Raw genomic sequence first — 21,183 nt, 5'->3', positions numbered from 1 at the left:
AGCACAAGGGAAGCAAGGCAAGCACTACACACAGCGCGCATCCCAACACCACCAGCCACTGGTTTCTGGCAATTTGTTCCACTTGCAGCCAGGAAGCCGCCTCGACAAGGCAACTGCAGGCTCCGCCACGCAGCCGCTACCGAGAGGCTCCAGCCCCAAGAGTCAAATGCACGCCGTACCTGGCCACACGGCTCCTTTTCCAGGCCTCCAGTCATTGCAGCCAATCCTTCTCACCACACAGGGAGCAGCAATCCAACATCTACAGACACAGAGGGGAAAAAAAAGAAAACCCCTTAAATACAAATGCAAAGCTAGACACATCAAAACAGAAGAAAACCCCGCCCCCCCACACCAACAAAAATGCCCATGGAAAAAGCTCCCCGCAAAACAGGAACAATGCCCCACACGGCTCACACCACAAGTCTCCCAGCTCTGACTGGCACAGCCACAGGACTCCATGCAAGGCGACTCCAAGTAACCTCCCGATTCCTCCAACATGGCCATGGCACCAGGTCTGGGGCTCTTCACCGTGAACCCAACACCTCATCCCACACCACAGGAGCCAGCAAAGCAACACACAGCTGCACCCTCCCATCCCCAAAACAATAATACAGCTATTAACACTTGCAGAGCACTGAGACTACAGCACCCCCCCACCCCCTACGTAGGGCGCACACAGCACCCCACATGCCCACCAAGGAGACACGAAGCATTAAGACCCCTCTGAACTTCCCCCCCAATTAAGAGGGCAGAACTTCAGCACTACAGAAAAGTCCCCTCCTTTCAGTCCGGCAAAGAGCAAAGACAGGCAACAGTGAATTCAGGCACAGTGAACAAAGATGAGACAGGCAGAAACCAGACAAACCATTCCCAGCACTGCGAAGGCCCTCTCGCAACAGCAACAGGCACGCCAACACAAACCCAATCGTCTGGCCCAAAACAACCTAGAAGTGCAAGACCAACACCCAAGTGCCACAGGCAAGCACAGTCTGACAACCCTAAATACACCCTGTGACCAACGGCAGGAGCCCACAACCCTTCCCTCTACAGGACCGTCACCAGCACCACCGAGGGAGGCCAAGAGATGCTCCCCCCAAGCCCGCTCAAATCCACCTCCCAACTTCCACGGACCAAATGTCTCACACCGCTCCGATTCAGATCTCACCTATCGCAGGCTTCACGCAGCAAGGCTTCCAGCCCAGGGCCACCACACGGGCAGAAGTCTCACACCGGGCAACCGCAAAGCGAATGCGCCGACATCCGTTTCTTTCACCAGCTTCCTCAGGTCACAGGCGCTATATCTCCACCTCTTCTTCCCGATGCCCACTTAGGAGCCTCGAGCCTCAGCCAGATGACTCCCGTACATGTCACCAAAACAAAAATAAATTAGGAAAAGTCACGCAGCACACGGGACTCACAGCCCTGAGGGCAAAAGCAACCCCCGAGAATTCAAAGGCGATACCCCCACTCAGGCTAAACAGGGCACACAGGGTGAAGTCAGACCCCTCCCCGAGGTGGAAACCATTTTAGGTGGCAGGAAAAAACCCACCACAGCCTTCCCTCCAGTCCTGACAAGAGCAGAAAAAGAACAAGTGCTGCAGACATTTTGCAAAGAGGTAGAAAGAGAGAGACACCAGTGACACCCCCAGGCACACAGGACATAGCGCTGTTCCCAAGACTGAAGGGAGGCCTGTAGCAACAGCAAGTCAGGGGCATGAACGCAAACCCAGAGCTCACCCTCAACACACCCCAGAGAGGGGCCAGGCCTGCACCCCAAGTGCCAGGGATGAGCCCGGATCAAACGCCCCACAAGCTCCTTAGACATCCGTCGTTTCTCCTATACGTGGAGTCCGACAGACTCGGACCGGCTGGCCCAGCCCTACGCCAGATTTCACAGCAGCCCTGGCCAAAGAAGCCCCCCACTCGAATTGTTGCCCTGGAAGCAAAAAGCTCAGGAGGCTATCGCAAACCAGGGCCGTCCTACCCCACCCACACCGCCCCCAAACAACATACAGCCACCACCCAACCCCCTCCCCACAAACCACTCCCCCATCCCTTTTCTACCTCCATCCTGCGTGTGTGCTGTACGACTCTCCTGGCTCACATACTTCACGCCTGACCAAGGCCTCTGGGACAGGGGAAAAACCACACGTGCCTTGTCAGCCCAAAACACGGACGACAAATAGGTGCAAAGCAAAACGTAGGCGGAAGGTCCTCCCCAAGCCCCAGGCAGATGCAGCCAACCCACCTCACCCACAGACTCAGACCTCACAAAGGCTTCTCTCCGGCCTGCCTGGGCAGGGTGTTCAACATCCGACCCGAGGAAACATCTACTTCACAGCAACCAGACCGTTTGCAGGACACGGCCACCACAGAGAACACATCCTCATCATCAGCATCTACTGCTCACCACAGCCATCTTTGTGGTGCTCCTTCTCCAGCCCTCAGCATGTCACTGCCCCTGCCCTGCTCCTCACGACAGAGCTACAGCACAAGCACCTGTGAACATGCACAAGTAAAACCTCACCAAAATGTGCCAAGGCAAAACCAGGCAGCAACAGCTTCCCCCAAAGCAAGCTCTCACCCATCACATGCTCCACGCACCAATGACAGGCAGCTCCATGGTTCATGACTTCAAGATGTCTTCTCTTCTTCTGCCCAATCTCCACTTCTCCTCCCTGCCCCAAAAGTCTTGGTAAAAAGACCCCCTGCTGCAGATAAAGCAGCAATTACCACAAAACAGCACAACTCACAGGCCTCACAGCACTGGCGGCAGGGGCCCCTTCCACCCAAAACCACCCTACTTAGCTCCCACAAAGCTGACAGGATGCAGCAAGACCTGTCTCACAGCTCTCCCCTCCCAACTAAGGGAGGCCATTTACATGTGCGCACACAGGCCTCCCCCTTCACTTCTGGGAAGAGCAAAGAAAAGGACAAAAGAGACAGAGACAGAAATAGTGCAGTGATGTTGACTCCAAGCCATCAGTGACACCCCCAGACAATTCCCAGAACTGAAGCAGGAAGCTGTGGTAATGGCATCAGCAAGGCAAACACCTAATCCTCTGCCCTGCTAGAGCCTAGACAGAGTCAAGATCTGCACCCATGCCAGAAGCAAACCCTGCTCAAAGGACCAGAAATCGCCCACAATGGAGGGGAACGATTCCCATTCTTTACACCGAGGCAATTGCGGGACTCCCAGGTACACCAGCACAGCCTTGCACCGGTACAGAGAGGGGCCACCCATGGTGCCACAACCTCCTGCCGGAGCATCGCTGGCCCAGGAGCGTGAAGCTCAGTACACCAGGGACTTGTCACCCCACCCCACCCCCCTTCCAGAACAAACACACCTTGCACCATCCTCTCTGCCTCCATCTTCCACCCTTCTCTGCTCAAACTTCTCTCCAAGGACCAGGACCCTGCAAACAGAAATACATTCAACAGCCAGGGAGTCCAACAACGGAAGCAAAGGCACAAAGCTACACAATGCAATCCCATCCCCTGGTCCACACCTCTGAGCTCTCCAAGGCTTGCCTCTGCTGGGACCACAGCACAGCAGCCACAGCATATGCTGGACACACCACCACAAGAAGGACCTTTTCTCTGACACCCAGTACTCACCAGTCAGAAACATCCAGATCGATCTCCAGCCGTCTACCCTACCTAGTCAATGCCCAACACCCAGGACTGGGCTGGAGAAAAACAGAAACCTGCAAGATACAGAAAATCTTCACCAAAACACAAGAACAAAAACATGGAGGCAACTGACAGATTAGAGAGAAGTCCCACGCTGCTCCAAGTAAGCACTCGCCCACCTACCACAGGGACCACAGATGCATAGGGATCCAGCCAAGAGACACCACAAAGCCAGAGGCCTCAAACCAGGCAACCAGGGACTGACCGCACCTCCTCCAACACCTCTGGGACGCTTCACCCTCTTCCCACAGTCTGGTGCACATCATCGTCCTCAGAAACCTCAGGACAAACACCAAACAAACCCTCTGCCCGCAACAGAGAAGCCGTTACTGCCATCGGCGCAACGCACACACCTCACTACTAGCACCCGCGGCCCTCCCGCCCAGGGCTCCGACACCAGCCTGCTTTGCCCCGCAGCGCAGACGGGGCGCAGACAGACCCTTCTCCGGGATTCCCCCTTCCTAGCAGGGGATTCTGTTTGCACCTGCCAACGCAGCCCTCCCGCCTTCTCTTCTGGGAAGGACTAAACAAAACACCCCGGTGATTTCAGTAACAAACGTAACAGGACAGACACGCACGTGCAGACACGCAAGCAGCAAACATTGTTCCCAGCACTGAAGTGGAGCCTGTGGCAATAACAACGTCCAGGCAGAGACGGACCCAATCCTCTACCTTAGCAAAATCTATGTAGGGGCAAAAATCGACACCCACATGTCAAAAGTTAATCCACTACAAGTCCAAAAACTCCCTACACAAAAGACAGAGGCTTTCCTCAAGCACAGCAAGACACAACACCCCGGCTGCATCCACCAGCACCAAAATCACAAATCAGACACCCAAGGTGCCTGCCCCGCATACTAGACAAACTGACCGGCAAGCACGAAGCTTCGGACACCATCCCACACAGGGGCCTCACACACAACTCACAAGCAAAGGCCTCCCACACAAACTGCCAACACACCTCTGCCTGCTTCAGCCTCCATGGGCATAGCTTGGCTCCACTCCCTGAACCAGCATTCACTTGCATCCACACAAGCCACAACCCTACAAGGCACAGAACAGACCATAACCCCAGGAGAGACAACCAAACACAAGACAGGACCCATTGGGAGAACTCCCACTCCACACACCCAGCCCTCACCTCAAAGCTCTCCAAGGCAGGCCTGGCCAGGGTGCGCCCCATCCAGCCCTACGAAAGGGCTCAGCCCCAACAGCCACACCTGGCATCATGCTGTTCCTTCTCCACCCCTCCCTCATCCTGCTCACCATCCTCCCCACACAGGGGACACAGGCACCGCCTGAGGGCACACGGGAAACTTCACTACCAAACAGAAGGGCAGACCGCAAACGACTGCCTGACCGGAAGACAATCCCATGCCGCTACGAGTAACATCTTACCTGCTGCAGGCTCTGTCCACGCACACAGCTCCACCCAACAGGCAAAGGCCTTGCTCAAGGAGAACCAGAAGTGACGACAGGGACACAGCCACCAACTTCTTCCACCTCCTTCTGCCTGGTGGTGCCACTAGGTCACTTCACCTCTACCTGATCTCTTCCCCGCTCAGGGTCCAGATATTTGCATCACCCCCCAAACAACAAGCAAGTACTACATGAAACAGTATTCACATCTCATAGTACTAAGGAGAGAGATGCACCCGCCCCAGTCTCCAAAAGCAGCACACAGCCGCCACCCCCACACAAGGCACAGAAGGTACAAGCAAACCCCTCCCAAAGGAGGCGACCAATTTACATGCAAACACTCCCATCCTTCCAGCTCTGGGAAGAGCAGAGAAAGAACAAAAAGTGCTGCTGTGATTTTCAACATCAGAACAGACAGAAACACCAGTGACACACCCAGAGAGACAACACAGAGTACAACTCCCAGAACTGAAGGGAGGCCGGTGGCAGCAGCAACACGCAGGCAGAGCCTGGAACCCCCCCCCGAATATCACCAGAGCAAGCCAGCCACTCCACCCTGCTACTCTAAACCAACCCACTTTTCAGCACCCTGTTCCTCCATCTTCCATCACTACAGCACAACATGCCCTCACATCCTTCTCCCCCACAAGATCAAAGCCACTGGAAAAAGAACAAAACCCTCGTCACCCCAAAACAGGGGACACAAGGGAACCAAGTCAGAGCCAAGGCAAGCTCCTCTCCAAACCTCCAGCACCACAACCCACTACCTGAGCTCTCAAACGCTTGTTTCTGGCCAGCCTGAGCTGGATATTCACAGGCAATCAAAAACCCACCTAGCTTACACAGGGCACAGCCACCACAGGACAGCCCTCATATCTCCAACAGGCACTGCTCACCACAGCCACAGCCATGCGGCTCCTTATCCAGGCATCCTCACAGCCGGAAGAGGGACTGGGGACACACCACCTGCACAGGTACACGCACAAAACCTACTGGAAACGTGAAAGAATAAGCGTGGAAGAAGTGACGAACCAGGAAGACAAATACATCACACTGCTCCAAGGGAGCTCAGACCCACCACACACTCCAGCCAGGTGACACCGTAGAGGTAGACGCCTCACACAGTGCCAAATTGGGAAGTCGCAACAGGCCTGCCCACTTCCTCTTCCACCATCTCTGGGCTCTTCATCTCATCTTCCCAGTCTCTGGTTCATAGGCCTGCAACCTTCACAAGATGGCTCCTCCACACACGTAAGAGAAAGGCAATTAGCACTATCAACAACTCCAAGGCTTCACAGCACTGGGGACAACGGCCGCTCCCTGCCGAGACGCCGCACACGACTTATTCCCCACACCCCAGCCCACAGCTATCACAGGACAGCCAGACCCCTCAGGCTTTTCCCTTCAATAGCAAGGGAAGCAATTTAGGTGTGCAAACGCAGGTCTCCTGCCAGATCTGGGAACAACAGAAAAAGGCTGCAACAACTTTCAAGACAACAAGACAAACAAAGGCACACGCACAGAGGACAAGCCAGTCCCAGCACCGGTGGGAGAGCCTGTGGCAAGACAGCCAGGTAGGCAAAGACGCACCCAACTTCTGCCCCACCAAATCCTGGAGAGGGCCGGACACCGGCACCCAAGTGTTGTAGCAAACCCAGCACAAGGAGCCAAAAAACCTGCTGGCAGGGACAGGCACGCATTCTCAAGCCACGTGAAGAGCCGCACGAGGGACCCCTGACCACAGCAGGCCACCGCAAGAGATGAGAGGAAGCTCAAATGCCGCAACACCCTGCTCCGGCATCTCTGACTGGGATCACCTAACACAGGACACCATGCCAGACCAGGGCCTTCCCACCACACCCAGACACCGCCCGCCCCAACCCACCCCACCTCCCAGCATCCTGCTTCTCTTCCTCTATTACCACTGTTCTGCTCCGCTCCTTAGCCCTCTTCCTTTTCCTCCACACATACCAGGACCGTACAGAGAACAGACAACAAGTGATCAGCCCAACAAGCAGAACTAAACACAGGATGAGCAAACCACTGAGCAAGTCCCACAACACACAGCAAGCCAACAGAGCACCTCATCACACTGCAAAGGGCACACAGAGGGCACGCAGACACCAGAGCGAAGGCCTCAGCCCAGAGAACCGGCACACGCCACACGTGGCATCGCAGTGCTCCGTCACCCCTTGCGCAGCCTCGCTTGCCATCCCTTCCCCACAGGAGGCAAGCGCCTGCCGAGGACGCAAAGGAAAACCTCAGCGCAACGAGCACAGAAAACAACAAAGGGCAAAGCACAAAAACCTGCCAGACCTGGGCAACCCCACACTGCTTCAAGCAATCATTTACCAACTGCAGGATGTGCCCATTCAATGCCAACACACCATGCAACAGCCAACTCCTACTGCTTCATCCTCCATGGGCACTAGTCCACTCCACCCCCTGAACCATCATACATTTCCCTGCACACGGGCCAGGACCCTAGAAGGAAGAGAACAGGTAGTCACTCCAGGACCACAACCAAGGAGAAGGAACCCACAGTACAACTCCCACACCGCACACCCGCTCCCCGGCTCAAAGGTCTCCGAGGGGTGCCCGGCTACGACGCCTCCCATTCAGCCGCAGAAAAGGCTTTAGCCTCGGGACAGCCCTCACCGTGCCTGACATTATGCCGCTCCTTCTGCAGCCCTCACTTGTCCCTGCTTCGCTTTGTCTCCTCTCACAGGATGCAGGAACCTCCTGACAGCACATGGGGAAAGTTCACTACCAAACAAAAGGACAAAGCACAAGCAACTACCCCAAACAAGCAACATAGGGTGCATTCAGACCCCTCCCAAAGGAGGGGACCAATTTAATTGCCAACACAGCCCTCCTTCCAGCTCTGGGAATAGGAAAGCAAGAACAACAAGTGCTGCACTGATGTTCAAAATCCAAGTAGACAGAAACACCAGTGACAAACCCAGACAGACAGAACAAAGTGCCCTTCCCAGAACGGAAGGGAGGCCAGCAGCAGCAGCAGCAACAGGCAGGCAGAGGCAGAGAGACAGGCACCCGCTCCTCTGCCCCACCACACCCAGGGACAAGATCTGCATCCAGATCCCAGGGGCAAACACTGAAACCACCTATATACTCAAAGGTTATTGTCAGCCTGTACAAAGAGAGCCAGGACACACACACAGGCTAAACCCAACCCAGGCTTAAACCACCCAGCTCTGGGACACCCCAGGAGGCCAGAACCCTGCTGGAAACAAGAAGCGCCAGACACTATCAGACACTAGGCGTTTGCTCCCTCACCCAAAAAACCACAGGGAAGAAACCACTCACCACCACCCCACCACCCCTCCCTAACCAAGCCCACTTTTAAGTATTCTGTTCCTTCATCTTCCAACACTGTGGCACAGTACTCCCTGTATCCTTCACCCCATCAAGATAGACTATGCTGGAAAAAGAACAGAAACCTAGCCAGCCCAGAGAGCAGAAGAAACGGCACAAAGCTAGAGACAGGGAAAGCTCCTCTGCAAACACCCGGCAGACACATCCAGACCCACTACTCACTAGCTGAGCTCTTAAAGGCTTGCCTGTGGCCGCCCAGAGCCAGATAGTCACAGGGCATCAAAAAGCAATGCACCACAGCAACCACCATACACACAGTACATCCTGCAAACAACTGTGAAAGAAACGGTCAGACAGGGAAACGAAGACATCACACCGCTCCGAGGAAGCTCAGACGCACCGCAGGTTCCAACCGCGTGATGCCGCAGGGCCAGGGGCCTGACACCACACAAATTGGAAAGTCAGGAGACAGCTGTGCGTTTTCTCCTCCGCCATCTCTGGGGCTCTTCACCTCTTCTTCCAGTCTCTGCTTCACAGTCCTGAAGCCTTGGCAAGAGGACTCCTCCACAGACAGACAAAAGAGACACGCTTGCCACTGTTAACAACTCAGAGGCCTCACGGCACTGGAGGTAGCAGCCCCTCCTGCCAGGACTCCATGGGCAACTTTTGTTATTTTTTTGTTTTTTTAAACCACCTCATCCCATAGCTGTGAGGGTGCAGGCAGAGCCCTCTCAGGGCTTTCCCATAGCAAGCAAGGGAAGCACTCGAGACGTCCAAACACAGGTCTCCTGCCAGTTCTGGGAAGAGCAGAGAAAGACTGCACTGACTTGGAAGACAACACGACAAACAGAAAGGCACACGGACACAGGACAAGCCATGCCTGGCACTGCTGGGACAGCCTATGGCAAGACAACCAGCTAGGCAGAGACGCACACCAAACTTCTGCCCCCGCAAAATCTAGAGAGGGTCAGACACCAGCACCCAAATGTTGGACCAAACCCAGCTCAGGGCCCCACAACACCTAGTGCCGGAAGCAGGCGGGGATACTCAAGCCTCATGTACAGCCAGATGAGGGACTCCTGGCCAGAGCATGCCACTACTAGAGGTGAAGGGAACCTCAAACCCGACAACACCCTGCCTGTACCTTCCCACCACACCCAGACAGCCCCCCCATCCCAAACGCAAAACATCTTTTAGTATCCTGATCCTCAGGCGCCCTTACCCTTTGCCCTCACCATTCCCTCCACATACACGAGAAACCTAGAGAGTATAGAGAACAGGTGTTCACCCCAAGTGGGAGAACAAAACACGGGAGACAGGAACCTCCGGGGGAAATCACACCCCACACATGCAGCCAAGGGAACACCTCAACACACTGCACAGGGTAGGCAGACAGCAGGGGGAAGGCCTCAGCCCTGAGAGCCAGCACCCACCACAGCTGGCATCACACTGCAACACAAGCCATCGTGCATCCTAACCCTAACTCTCCCCATCCCAGAGGCACGCACCTGCTGTGGGCACAAAGGAAAAACCTCACCACAAAGACCTATAAAGGGCAAAGCAGAAAAAAGTGCCAGACTTCAAGAACCCCAGACTACTCCAAGCAAGCTCCTTACCAACTACTGGATCAACCCATCTAATCCCAACACACCTCACAGCATCTAATTCCTCCCCCACTGCTCAGCTCCACTCCCTGAACCAGCATTCACTTCCCTCCACACTAGACAAGATCCTACAAGGGGACAGAACAGGCAGTCACCCCTAGGGGCACAAGTGAACAGACAGATGGACCAACGGGTACAATTCCCACCCCACGCACCCAGCCCTGAGCTCAAAGCTCACCAAGGCATGCCTGGCCAGGGTGCACCCATCCAGCCACGACAAAAGGCTCACCCCCAGATGCAGCACTCGCCCAACCTGGCATAACGCTGCTCCTTCTCCAGCCCAGTCTCATCCCTGCTTGCCTTCCTCTCCACACAGGGGTACACAGGCACCTCCTGAGGCCACACGGGAAACTTTGCTACCATACAGAAGTGCAAAGCACAAGCGACTGCCCTACTGGAACACAATCCCACGCTGCTCAATGTAACATCTTGCTCACTACAGGCTCTGACCCCAAGTCCAGCGAAAGGGCAGAGGCCTCCTTCCCGCTGACACAGAAGTCACCGTAGGTGCACAGTCGCCCGCTTCCTCCACTGCCTAAATGGTTGCGGCTCTACATCGCTTCACCTCTACCTCAAGCTCTCTTTTGCTCACGGTCCAAACATTGGTGTTACCCCAAAACAACAAGCAATTACTACATGGGACAGTATTCACATCTCATAGTACTGAAGGGAGACACCTTCCCCTCCAAACCACCCCCAAAACAAAGTAAGCAGGGTACAGTCAAGCCCCTCCCCAAAGGGGGAACCAATTTAGGTGCTAACATGGCCTTCTTTCCATGCCTGGGAAGAGCAAAGGAAGAACAAAAAAAGTGCTGGAGTGATTTAAAAACAAACAAACAACAACCCCCCCCCCCCCTTCCGGCTGTGAGGATGAACAAACAAGAAAGGAACACCAGTGACAAACCCAGAGAGACAGAACGAAGTGCAGTTCCCAGAGCGGAAGGGAGGCCAGTGGCAGCGGCAACAGGCAGGCAGAGACGCACAGATGCGCTCCTCTACCCCCGCACATCCAAGGGCAAGATCAGTACCCAGATGCCAGGGATAAACGCTATATAGCCAAAGGCAATTTTGAGACTTCACACAAACAACAACTCACAACCAGGGTAAAATCTAATCTAGGGTTATACCACCCAGCTCTAGAGCACGCTTGGTGCCCACAATCCCTTCCTTCACCATCACTGACCAGGAAGCATGGAGCTCCAGACACTATCCCACACTAGGTATTACCTCCCCCACCTGAAAATCACCAGGGCAAATCCCACCCCTGCATCTCTAACCCAGCCCACCTTTCACCATCCTGTTCCTCCACCTTCCATCATCACGCCACAACACGCCCTTGTATCCTCCTCCCCCGAGATCAACGCAGCTAAAAAACAACAAAAACCTCATCAGCTCTAAGAGGGGACACAAGGGCACAAACTCAGAGGAAGAAAGCTCCTCTCCAAACCCCCACCACACACATTCAGCCCCACTACCCACCAACTGAGCTCTCAAAGGCTTGCCTGTGGTCACCCGGAGCCACATATTCACAGCAATCAAGGAGTCACCAATCACAGCAACCACCACACATACGGCGCAACCACCACAGGAGACCCCTCATCTCCTACAGGCACTACTCGCCACAGCCACAACCGTGCGGCTCATGCTCCACTCAACCTCACAGCTGGAAAGGGGAGGGGGCACGCCACCTGCAAAAGGTACACGCACAAAACCACCTGGAAACATGAAAGAGCAAGTGCGAAGAAGCGGTCCGACAAGAAGACAAATACGTCGCGGTGGTCCGAGGAAGCTCCAACCCGCCGCGGGCTCCAGACGGGTGACGCCACAGAGGCAGAGGCCTCACACGAGACAAAATGGGAAGGCGTGAAAGGGCTGCCCATTTCCTCCGCTGCCACCTGTGGGTCTCTTCACCTATTCTGCCAAGTGTCCGCTTCACAAGCCTGAAGCCCTGGCAAGATGGCTCCTCCACACGCACATGCACAAAGAGGCAATGGCCACTATCAACAACTCAGAGGCCTCACAGCGCTGGGGACAGTGCACCCTCCCTGCCAACACTCCCAAGCAAATTTATTTTACCGCCGCCCCCCATAGCTGTAAGTGTGCAGCCAGAGTCAACTTGGGACTTTCCCTCGGCAAGCAAAGGAAGCAATTTAGATGTGCAAACGCAGGTCTCCTGCCAGTTCTGGGAAGAGGAGAGAAATGCTGCAGCGACTTTGAACGCAACGAGACAAACAGAAAAGCACACGGACACAGGACAAGCCATTCCCGGCACTGGTGGGAGAGCCTGTGAGAAGACAAATGGCTAGACAGAGACGCACACCAAACTCCTGCCCCAACAAAACCTGGGAAAGCCAGATACCGGCACCCAGATGTTGGACCAAACCCAGCCCAGGGAGCCAAAAAAACTAGCGGCAGGGGCAGGCAGGGATGCTCAAGCCTCACGCAGAGCCAGATGAGGGACCCCTGGCCACAGCGAGCCACCGCAAGAAACGAGGGAAACTTCAGGTTCCGCAACACCCCGGTTGACCGTAACTGCTTGCACTAATTGAACTCATGACAACGTCCCACACCAGGGCCTTCCCACCACACACAGACACCCCCACCATCCCACAGCACCTTTCAGCATCCTGCTTGTCTTGCTCCCTTACCACTGCTCTGCTCCAGTCCTTCGCCCTCTCCTTTCTCCTCAGTGGCTTCCTTCTCCTGCGTTTACTTCTGCTCCTTGGGCTGAACTCCGGTCCAGGGTCCTGATCTTTGTGGAGGCATTCCCACCCTACACGTCCAGCCAAGGGAGCACCTCTCCCCACTACTAAGGGCACACACAGGGTACAGACACAAGGGGAAAGGCCTCACCCCTGACCGCCAGCACTTGCCACACTTGGCATCACGCTTCTCCTCCAGCCCTCATGCATCCTTGCTTGCCATCCCCACCCCATACGGGAGACTGGCACCAGCTGAGGCTGCCAAGGAAAAACCTCAGCACAACTAGCAACAAAGAGCAAAACAAAAACTAACTGCCAGGCTCCGAAAACCCTAGACTACTCCGAGCCATTTCGTACCAAATGCCAGACCTGCCCATCCAGCACCGACACACCGTGCAGCATTGAGTTCCTCCTGCTTCATCCTCCGTGGGCGCTGCTCAGCTTCACTCCTTCAACCGGCAGTCATTTCCCTCTGCACAGGTCAGGACCCTGCAAGGGACAGAACACGCAGGTCACCCCAGAGGGGACAAGTGAACAGAAGAAGAAACCCACAGGTACAATTCACACCACACATACCCAGGCCCCAGCTCACAGCTCTCCAAGACGTGCCTGGCCAGGGTGCACCCATCCATCTGTGAGAAGGGCCTCACCCCAAGAGACTGCACTCATGGGACCTGGCATCACACTCCTCCTCCAGTGCACTCTCATCCCTCCTTGCCGTCCTCTCCACACAGAGGACGTAGGGACCTCCTGAGGGCACACAAGAAACATCACTGCAAAACAAAAGGGCAAAACACAAGCAACTGCCCAGTGGGAAGACCACACCACACCACTCCAAGTAACATCTTACCCACTGCAGGCTCTGCCCATGCACACAGCTCCACCAAACGGGCAGAGGCCTCCCTCTAGGTGACCCAGAAGTGAGCATGGCTGCATGACCACCTGCTTCTACGTAGCACTGGCTCTAGGTCTCTTCACCTCTTCCCCTCAGCTCTTCTCTGCTCACACTCCACACATTGACATCACACCCAAAACAACAAGCAATTACTACACACAACAGTATTCACATCTCATAGTACTGACAGCACAGACACAATGCCCCCCGCAATCTAGGACACCAAAAGCATAACACCCCCACCCGCACATGAGGCACACAGGGTGCAGTCAAAGCCCACCCAAAGGAGGGGATCAATTTACATGCAAACACACCTATCCTTCCAGCTCTGGGAAGAGCAAAGAAAGAAGTGCTGCTGTGATTTTAGATATCAAAGTAGAAAGAAACACCAGTGACACACCCAGAGACATAGGACAGAGTGCACTTCCCAGAACTGAAGGGAGACCAGTGGCAGCAGCAACAGCCAGGCAGAGGCAGCCACGCACGCACCCGCTCCTCTGCCCCGGCACATCCAATGCCGTCATCTGCACCCAGAAGCCAGGGGCAAACACTGAAACCCCTAATATACTCAAGGACAATTTCCAGCCTTTACAAGCAGTCAGGACTCAACCCCAAGCTAAACCAAAATCAGGCTTAGACCCCCTGCTCTGCAGCATCCCTAAGGGCCACAGTTCCCTGCTTCAGCATCACTCCCCAGACAGCACAGAGCTCCAGACCCCATCACACACTAGGGGTTTCCTCCCCCACCCAAATACGACCAGGGAAAACGCAACCCAGCCTCCCACTTTAACCCAGCCCACCTTTCGGGATCCAGTTCCTCCATCTTCTACCACCACCGTAGAAAACTCACTTCTATTCCTCTCCCCCACAACATTGAGGCCGCTGGAAAAAACGAACAAAACCTCATCAGCGCACCGAGGGACTGCAAGGGCACCGACTCGGAGATAAGGGACGTTCCCCTCTCCAAACCCCCAGCAGACATCCAGCCCCGCTATCCACTAACTGCTCACAAAGGCATGCCTGTGGCCAGCCTGAGGTGCATATTCACAGGCAATCAAGGACTCAGCTAACCTACACAGGGGACAGCCACCACAGGAGAGCCCTCATCTCCAATAGGCAGGACTCACCACACCCAGCCACAATCATGCTGCTCCTTATCCAGGTGTCCTCACAGCAGGAAGTGGGAGCAGAGATGCACCGCCTGCGAAGCTACACACACAAAACCTCCTAGAAACATGAAAGAACAAGTGTGGAAGAAGTGGTCAGGCAGGAAGACAAACACATCACACTGTTGCAAGACAGCTCAGACCCACCCCAGGAGTCCAGCCAGGTCATGCCACAGGAGAAGAGGCCTCACATCACGCAAGTCAGGAAGTCATGACAAGGCTGCCCATTTCCTCATGCACCATCTCTGGGACTCTTCACTTCATCTTCACAGTGTCTGCTTCACAGCCCTCAAGCCTTCAGAAGATGGCTCCTCCACACACATACAGAGACAAAGAAAAGACAATTGCCACTATCAACAACAAAGAGGCCTCACCGCACTGGGGACAGTGGCCCCTCCCTGCCAAGACCCCACGGGCACCTTTTTATTTTTATTTTTTTTAAACCACCACCCCCCATAGCTGTGAGGGTGCAGACAGAGCGCTCTCAGGCCTTTCCCCTACCAAGCGAAGGAAGCAATTTAGATGTGCAAACACAGGTCTGCTGCCAACTCTGGGAAGAGCAGACAAAGGCTGCAGCAACTTTGAAGACAATAAGACAAACAGAAAGGCACACAGACACAGGACAAGCTGTTCCCAGCACTGGTGGCAGAGCCTGTGGCAATACAAACAGCTAGGCAGTAACTCAGACAAAACACTTGCGGCCCAGCACAACCTGAACAGGGCCAGACACCAGCACCCATATATTGGAGCTAACCCAGCTGAAGGACCCAAAACAACTAGTGGCAGGGGCTGGCAGGGATGCTCAAGCCTCATGTAGAGCCAGATGAGGGACCCCTGACCACAGCATGCCACCACGAAGGAGGAAGGGAACCTCAAACCCCACAACTCCCTGCCTCAGCCTTCCCACCACACCCAGACAACCCCTCCCCCCCCCCTTCCCAAACACAAAACACCTTCTAGCATCCTGATCCTCTGGCTCCATTACCACTGCTCTGCTCCAGTGTCCTCACCCTTTCCTTCCACACACGCCAGGACCCTCAAGAGAACAGAGAAGAAGCATTCACCACAAGCAAAAGAACAAAACACGGGACAAGGGAACCGCTGGGAAAATTCCCACCCCACACATGCAGCCAAGGGAGCACCTCGACACACTGTACAGGGTAGGCAGACAGCAGGGGGAGGGCCTCAGCCCTGAAAGCCAGCACCCGCCACAGCCGGCATCGCGCTGCAACACCAGCCGTCACGTGTCCCTGCCTGCCATCCCCCCTTAACTCCAGAGGCACGCACCTGCTGCAGGCACAAAGGAAAAACCCCAACACAAAGAACTACAAAGTGCAAAGCAGAAACAACTACCAGACTCACACAACCCCAGATTACTCCAAGCAAGCTCTTACCAACTACTGGATCTGCCCATGCAGCGCCAACACACCTCACGGCATTCAATTCCTCCTGCTTCCGCCTCCATGGGCACTGCTTGGCTCCACTCCCTGAACCGGCATTCATTTCCCTCCACGCAGGGCAGGATCCTACAAGAGACAAAACAGGCCATTCACCCCAAAAGGCACAAGTGAACAGAAGAAGGGACCACCAAGTACAATTCCCACCCCACCCACCCAGTTCAAAGTTCCCCAAATGGTGCCTGGCCAAGACCCACCCCAGCCATGACAGAAGCCTCAGCCCTTAGAGACAACACTCACCCAAACTGGCATAATTCTGCTCCTTCTCCAGCCCAGCCTTGTCCCCGATTGCCTTCCTCTCTGCACAGGGTACACAGGCACCTCCTGAGGGCACACAGGCAACTTCACTACCAAACAGAAGGGCAAAGGGCAAAGGACAAACAACTGCCCCACCGGAACACAATCCCACACCGCTCCAAGTAACATCTTACTCACTGCACGCTCTGCTCATGCACACAACTCCAGCAAAAGGACAGAGGCCTTCCTTCCAAGTGACCCAGAAGTCACCATCGGAGCGCAGTCCCGTGTCTTCCACCTCCCAAAACGTTGTGGCTCTAGGTCGCTTTACCTCTACCTCGGCTCGCCTCTGTTCACAGTCCAAACATTAGCATCACCCCAAAACAACAAGCAATTACTACATGGAAGAGCACTCATCTCTCATTGTAGTGAAGTGAAGACCCCTCCCCCCCCCGGCCAGGGCTCCAGAAGCAGCACACTGCCAACCCCCCCAAACAAGGCAGGCAGGGTGCAGTCAAGCCCCTCCCCAAAGCAGGGCATCAATTTAGGTGCCAACATGGCCCTCTTTCCAGATCTGGGAAAAGCAAAGGAAGAATAAAAAGTGCTGCAGTGATTTTAAAAATCAAACTAGAAAGAAACACCAGTGACAAACCCAGAGAGACAGAACAAAGTGCAGTTCCCAGAACTGAAAGGAGGCCAGTGGCAGCACAGGCAGGGACACAAGCACCCGCTCCTCTGCCTCAGCACACAAGGCCAAGATCTGCACCCACATGCCAGGGGCAAACCCTGAAACCATCTGTATACTTAAAGACTATTTTCAGCCTTTACAAAAGAACAAGGACTCACAGGCAGCCTAAACCCAACCCAGGCTTACACCACCCAGCTCTGGGGCAACCCAGGAGGCCAAAACCCTGCTGGAAACAAGAAGCTCAAGACACTATCTATCAGACATTAGGGGTTCCCCCCCCCACCCCAAAAACCCCAGGGCAAACAATGCTCACCACTCCCCTACACACACTCTAACCACACCCACCTTTAAGCATTGTTTTCCTTCCTCTTCCACCAGCATGGCACAGAACTCCCTGCGTCCCTCTTCCCCCACAAGATGCATACAGGCTTCTGGAAGAAGAGCAGAAACATTGTCAGCCCAAAGAGGGGCTGCAAGGGCACAAAGTCAGAGACGGGGAAAGCTCCTCTCCCATCCTCCAGCACACACATCCAGCCCCCCTACTCACTACCCGAGCTCTCAAAGGCTTGTCTGCGGCCTCCCGGAGCTGGATAGTCACAGGCACTCAAAACGTGATGTATCACAGTAACCACCGTACACACAGCATGACCTGCAAAGATACACACACAACAGCTCCTGGAAACATGAAAGAACAAGTGCACAACAAGTGGTCAGACAGGAAGACAAAGACATCGCACCGCTCCAAGGAAGCTCAAACCCACCGCAGGCTCCACACAGGTGACGTCACAGGGGCAGAGGCCTCACACCACACAAACTGGGAAGTCACGAGACAGCTGCCCATTTCCTCCTCCATCATCTCTGCGGCTCTTCACCTCGTCTTCAGTGCCTGAAGCCTTGGCAAGGTGGCTCCTCTGGACACAGACAAAACACAGGAAGACACTTGCCACTGTTAACAACTCAGAGGCCTCACGGCACTGGGGGCAGCAGACCCTCCCTGCCAAGACCCCACAGGTAACATTTTTTTTTTTTTTTTACCCCCCTCCCCCCCGCCCGTAGCGGCAAGGGTGCAGGCACAGCCCTCTCCGGGCTCTCCCCTTGCAAGCAAGGGAAGCAATTTAGATGTGCAAACACAGGTCTCCTGCAAGTTCTGGGAAGAGCAGAGAAAGACTGCAGTGACATGGAAGACAACAAGACAAACAGAAACGCATACAGACACAGGACAAGCCGTTCCCGGCACCAGTGGGAGAGCCTGTGGCAAGACAAGCAGCTAGGCAGACACGCACCATCTTGTTCCAGCGAACCCTGGACAGGGCCAGACACCAGCACTCAAATGTTGGACCAAACCCAGCTCAGAGAGCCAAAATGGCTAGTAGCAGGGACAGGCACAGATACTCAAGCCTCATGTAGAGCCAGATGAGGGACCCCTGCCCAGAGCATGCCACCACAAGAGAGGAGGGAAACTTTGATCTCCACAACACCCTGCCTGAGCCTTCCCATCACACCCAGATGTCACAAGCCAAAGTTGTGGTTTTTGTTTGCGCGTGCTTCAGCAGCGCTAAATTATTTTCCCGCCGATTGTAGCTTTCTTTGCATGATGGAGTTCTCTGCTGCGGGAGAGAACTCTGGTGTAACGGGGGATTTCCCGCCAAATTACAGCTTCTTTGCAGGGTGCATTTCTTTTGCATACTAGCGATGCACGTTGCAAAGGAGTTCCCGCCATTTGTATTTGGATTCGCGCCATATTATTGGCCAGTTCCAATGTAGGCACACGTGGCAGCTAGCTATTGGCTTGCTAGCCGTACAAAAGGCTTGGGTAGCTTCCGCCCGTCAGAGGACGGAGGAAGAGAGAGAGACTCTGTGTGAAGATCTCCAAGAGCTGCGGACCCGACGCGCCTCCCCTAAGCAGGCAATAGAGGCTTAATAACCGAACCTACGGAGCTTTCGCTTCTAGCCTCTCCCCGTCGCCGATCGCAATCCCAGACGTATCCTGTCATATTGAATGAAATAGTTTGAATGTTTGTAAAGGTTGCCCATTAGCCAGTTTCAGGAAGAAGATAAGATTTATCTCCTTATCTAAGTCATTGTTTTTGTACTACGTGCAAGAGGTCCTGACTTTGTTTAAAGTCTTAATTTGAATTTTATCTTTAGAAGTCTTTTACAAAGACAGCAAATATCCTGAGTTCCGAGAGATCAAACCCCAAGGCCTTTTGACCAGATTGGTAAGAAAAGGGCATTTGCAGTGATATGGAAGTTTCCCAAAGGTAATTTAAAATGCTCAACAAAGGCAAAAGAATCTGTTGAGTAAGATCCGAGCCCAAATTTGGGAGTAGTGACAGGCTTGAGTAGGAGGAGCCCATTGACAGCAGCTCGCTCAATAAAAACTGTAAGTTACTGTCCCAATTTGGAGGTGACTTCACTTGCAGAACAATGAAGGAAGAATCACAAGTGTAGCCCGGATCAGACTGATCACCTGAACCAACCTCTCCGTGAACACGAATCTCTTAGTTCACGCTGAAGCTGCAGAGCGCCCGAAAGGGACTGAAGGAAGGGGACTTAGTCCTATCACTACTGAGCCCAGCTCATTGAATCGTATTGCTGAGGCGAGCCCATTGAACCGTACTACTGAGGCCAACCCATTAAATTGTACTACTGAGGAATGAAACCATATTTTGGTATTTGGCTTCTCGGAATTCTAGGATTGTAAGTACAATATGAAAAATAATAGTATTGATTCAAATTTAACTTTTAGTTGTTTTTGTAACACTAATTCTTATAGTATTGTTTGGGAAGGAAGTGCATTCGGAGCATTGTTTCTGATATATGTAATTATTGTGTTTTTAATGTTTGTGGTGTTTCTTAAGGCTAAGCAGTGTTATATGCGTAGCAAAGAGTTTTAAAATAAAATTGTGTTGTATGAATTAAGTGTGTAATCATTGTGAAATCGTGCAATCAGCTAACTACTCCCCCAGCCAGTGCATCAAAACGAATCAGTAAATTGTGTGCGATTTTCTCTATTCCATAACCCACTAGAGACACATCCCTTTCCTGTAAACTTCGAACCCGCGAAGCTTAAGCATCTCCGGGGAACCCTTCGAACCCGCGGAGCCTAAACAACTCCGGGGAACCAAGAAACCGAACCGGACCCGTGGAGCCTAAACAACTCCGTGGGAGCAATCGAATTTGTCATGCTCTTCTAGCGAGGATCTAAGCGGGAGCTGAGCCTGGAAACCTGTCCAGCCTACACCACTACCATCTTTGGGTGTAAGTAAACAATCTTTTCAATCAACCGCTACGCGTTTGTGACTAACTCTAGCTCGCCGCCTGCTCTCTCCAACCCCGCGTGCCTGGGCTGCTGGCCACAGCCCCCGTGCGCGAAAGACGGGCCGCAGATCGCCCCTCCCGACCCGCACGTGGCGGCGGGAGCAGGGCCCGGCCCGCACACCAGACACCCACCATCCCAAACACGGAACACCTTCTAGCATCCTGATCCTCTGGTTCCGTTACCGCTGCTCTGCTCCGGTCCCTGTGCCCTCACCCTTTCCTTCCAGGAACATCAGGACCCTGGAATACAGAGAACTGGTATTCACCCCAAGTGGAAGAACAAAACACAGTCAAAGGGAACCACTGGGGGAACTGCCACCACACACATCCGTCCAAGGGAGCACCTCAACACATTGCTATGGGCACGCACAGGGTAGGCAGACAGCAGGGGGAAGGCCTCAGCCCCAAGACCCAGCACTCACCACACCTGGCATCAAGCTGCGCTTTCAGTCCTTGTGCGCCGTCAGTCCTCATGCTTGCCATCCCTTTCCCAGATACGATGCAGGCACCTGCTGAGGACGCAAAAGAAAAGCCTCAGCATGAAAAACATCAAAGGGCAAAGCATGAATGTCTGAGTCTAGCAATTAGCCCCACACTGCTCCAAG

General features: G+C 54.1%; 1 long non-coding RNA gene across 48 annotated transcripts in view; it reads right to left on the bottom strand.

The window, feature by feature from the left end:
• Positions 1 to 21,183, bottom strand: part of LOC132243365 (uncharacterized) — a 46,778-nt gene that overhangs the window by 10,072 nt on the left and 15,523 nt on the right. For 10 of the 48 annotated variants that reach the window (XR_009454855.1, XR_009454876.1, XR_009454853.1 and 7 more), the window contains 22 exons: positions 21,001 to 21,090; positions 20,711 to 20,818; positions 18,019 to 18,168; positions 17,805 to 17,906; positions 17,603 to 17,688; positions 16,768 to 16,918; positions 16,573 to 16,656; positions 16,270 to 16,401; positions 15,829 to 15,911; positions 15,023 to 15,186; positions 14,837 to 14,936; positions 14,510 to 14,591; positions 13,665 to 13,821; positions 13,391 to 13,564; positions 13,172 to 13,303; positions 3,619 to 3,707; positions 3,348 to 3,416; positions 2,605 to 2,711; positions 2,411 to 2,499; positions 2,065 to 2,128; positions 1,166 to 1,936; positions 180 to 259 (listed from right to left, as the gene is read on the bottom strand). This is a non-coding gene — a long non-coding RNA (uncharacterized LOC132243365). Of the gene's footprint in view, positions 1 to 179; positions 260 to 1,165; positions 1,937 to 2,064; positions 2,129 to 2,248; positions 2,500 to 2,584; positions 2,712 to 3,347; positions 3,417 to 3,509; positions 3,708 to 8,848; positions 9,011 to 12,760; positions 12,922 to 13,171; positions 13,304 to 13,390; positions 13,588 to 13,664; positions 13,822 to 14,509; positions 14,592 to 14,836; positions 14,937 to 15,022; positions 15,187 to 15,828; positions 15,912 to 16,269; positions 16,402 to 16,572; positions 16,657 to 16,767; positions 16,919 to 17,602; positions 17,689 to 17,804; positions 17,907 to 17,994; positions 19,245 to 20,710; positions 20,819 to 21,000; positions 21,091 to 21,183 lie in introns of all 48 variants that reach the window. The other 38 variants (XR_009454879.1, XR_009454891.1, XR_009454877.1 and 35 more) reach the window with 38 other exon arrangements.

The sequence above is a fragment of the Alligator mississippiensis genome, chromosome 9 (genome assembly GCF_030867095.1).
Source record: "Alligator mississippiensis isolate rAllMis1 chromosome 9, rAllMis1, whole genome shotgun sequence".
NCBI classification, from domain to species: Eukaryota; Metazoa; Chordata; order Crocodylia; family Alligatoridae; genus Alligator; species Alligator mississippiensis.
Note: the sequence above shows the minus strand (reverse complement) of the source record. Positions and strands in the feature narration are given on the sequence as shown.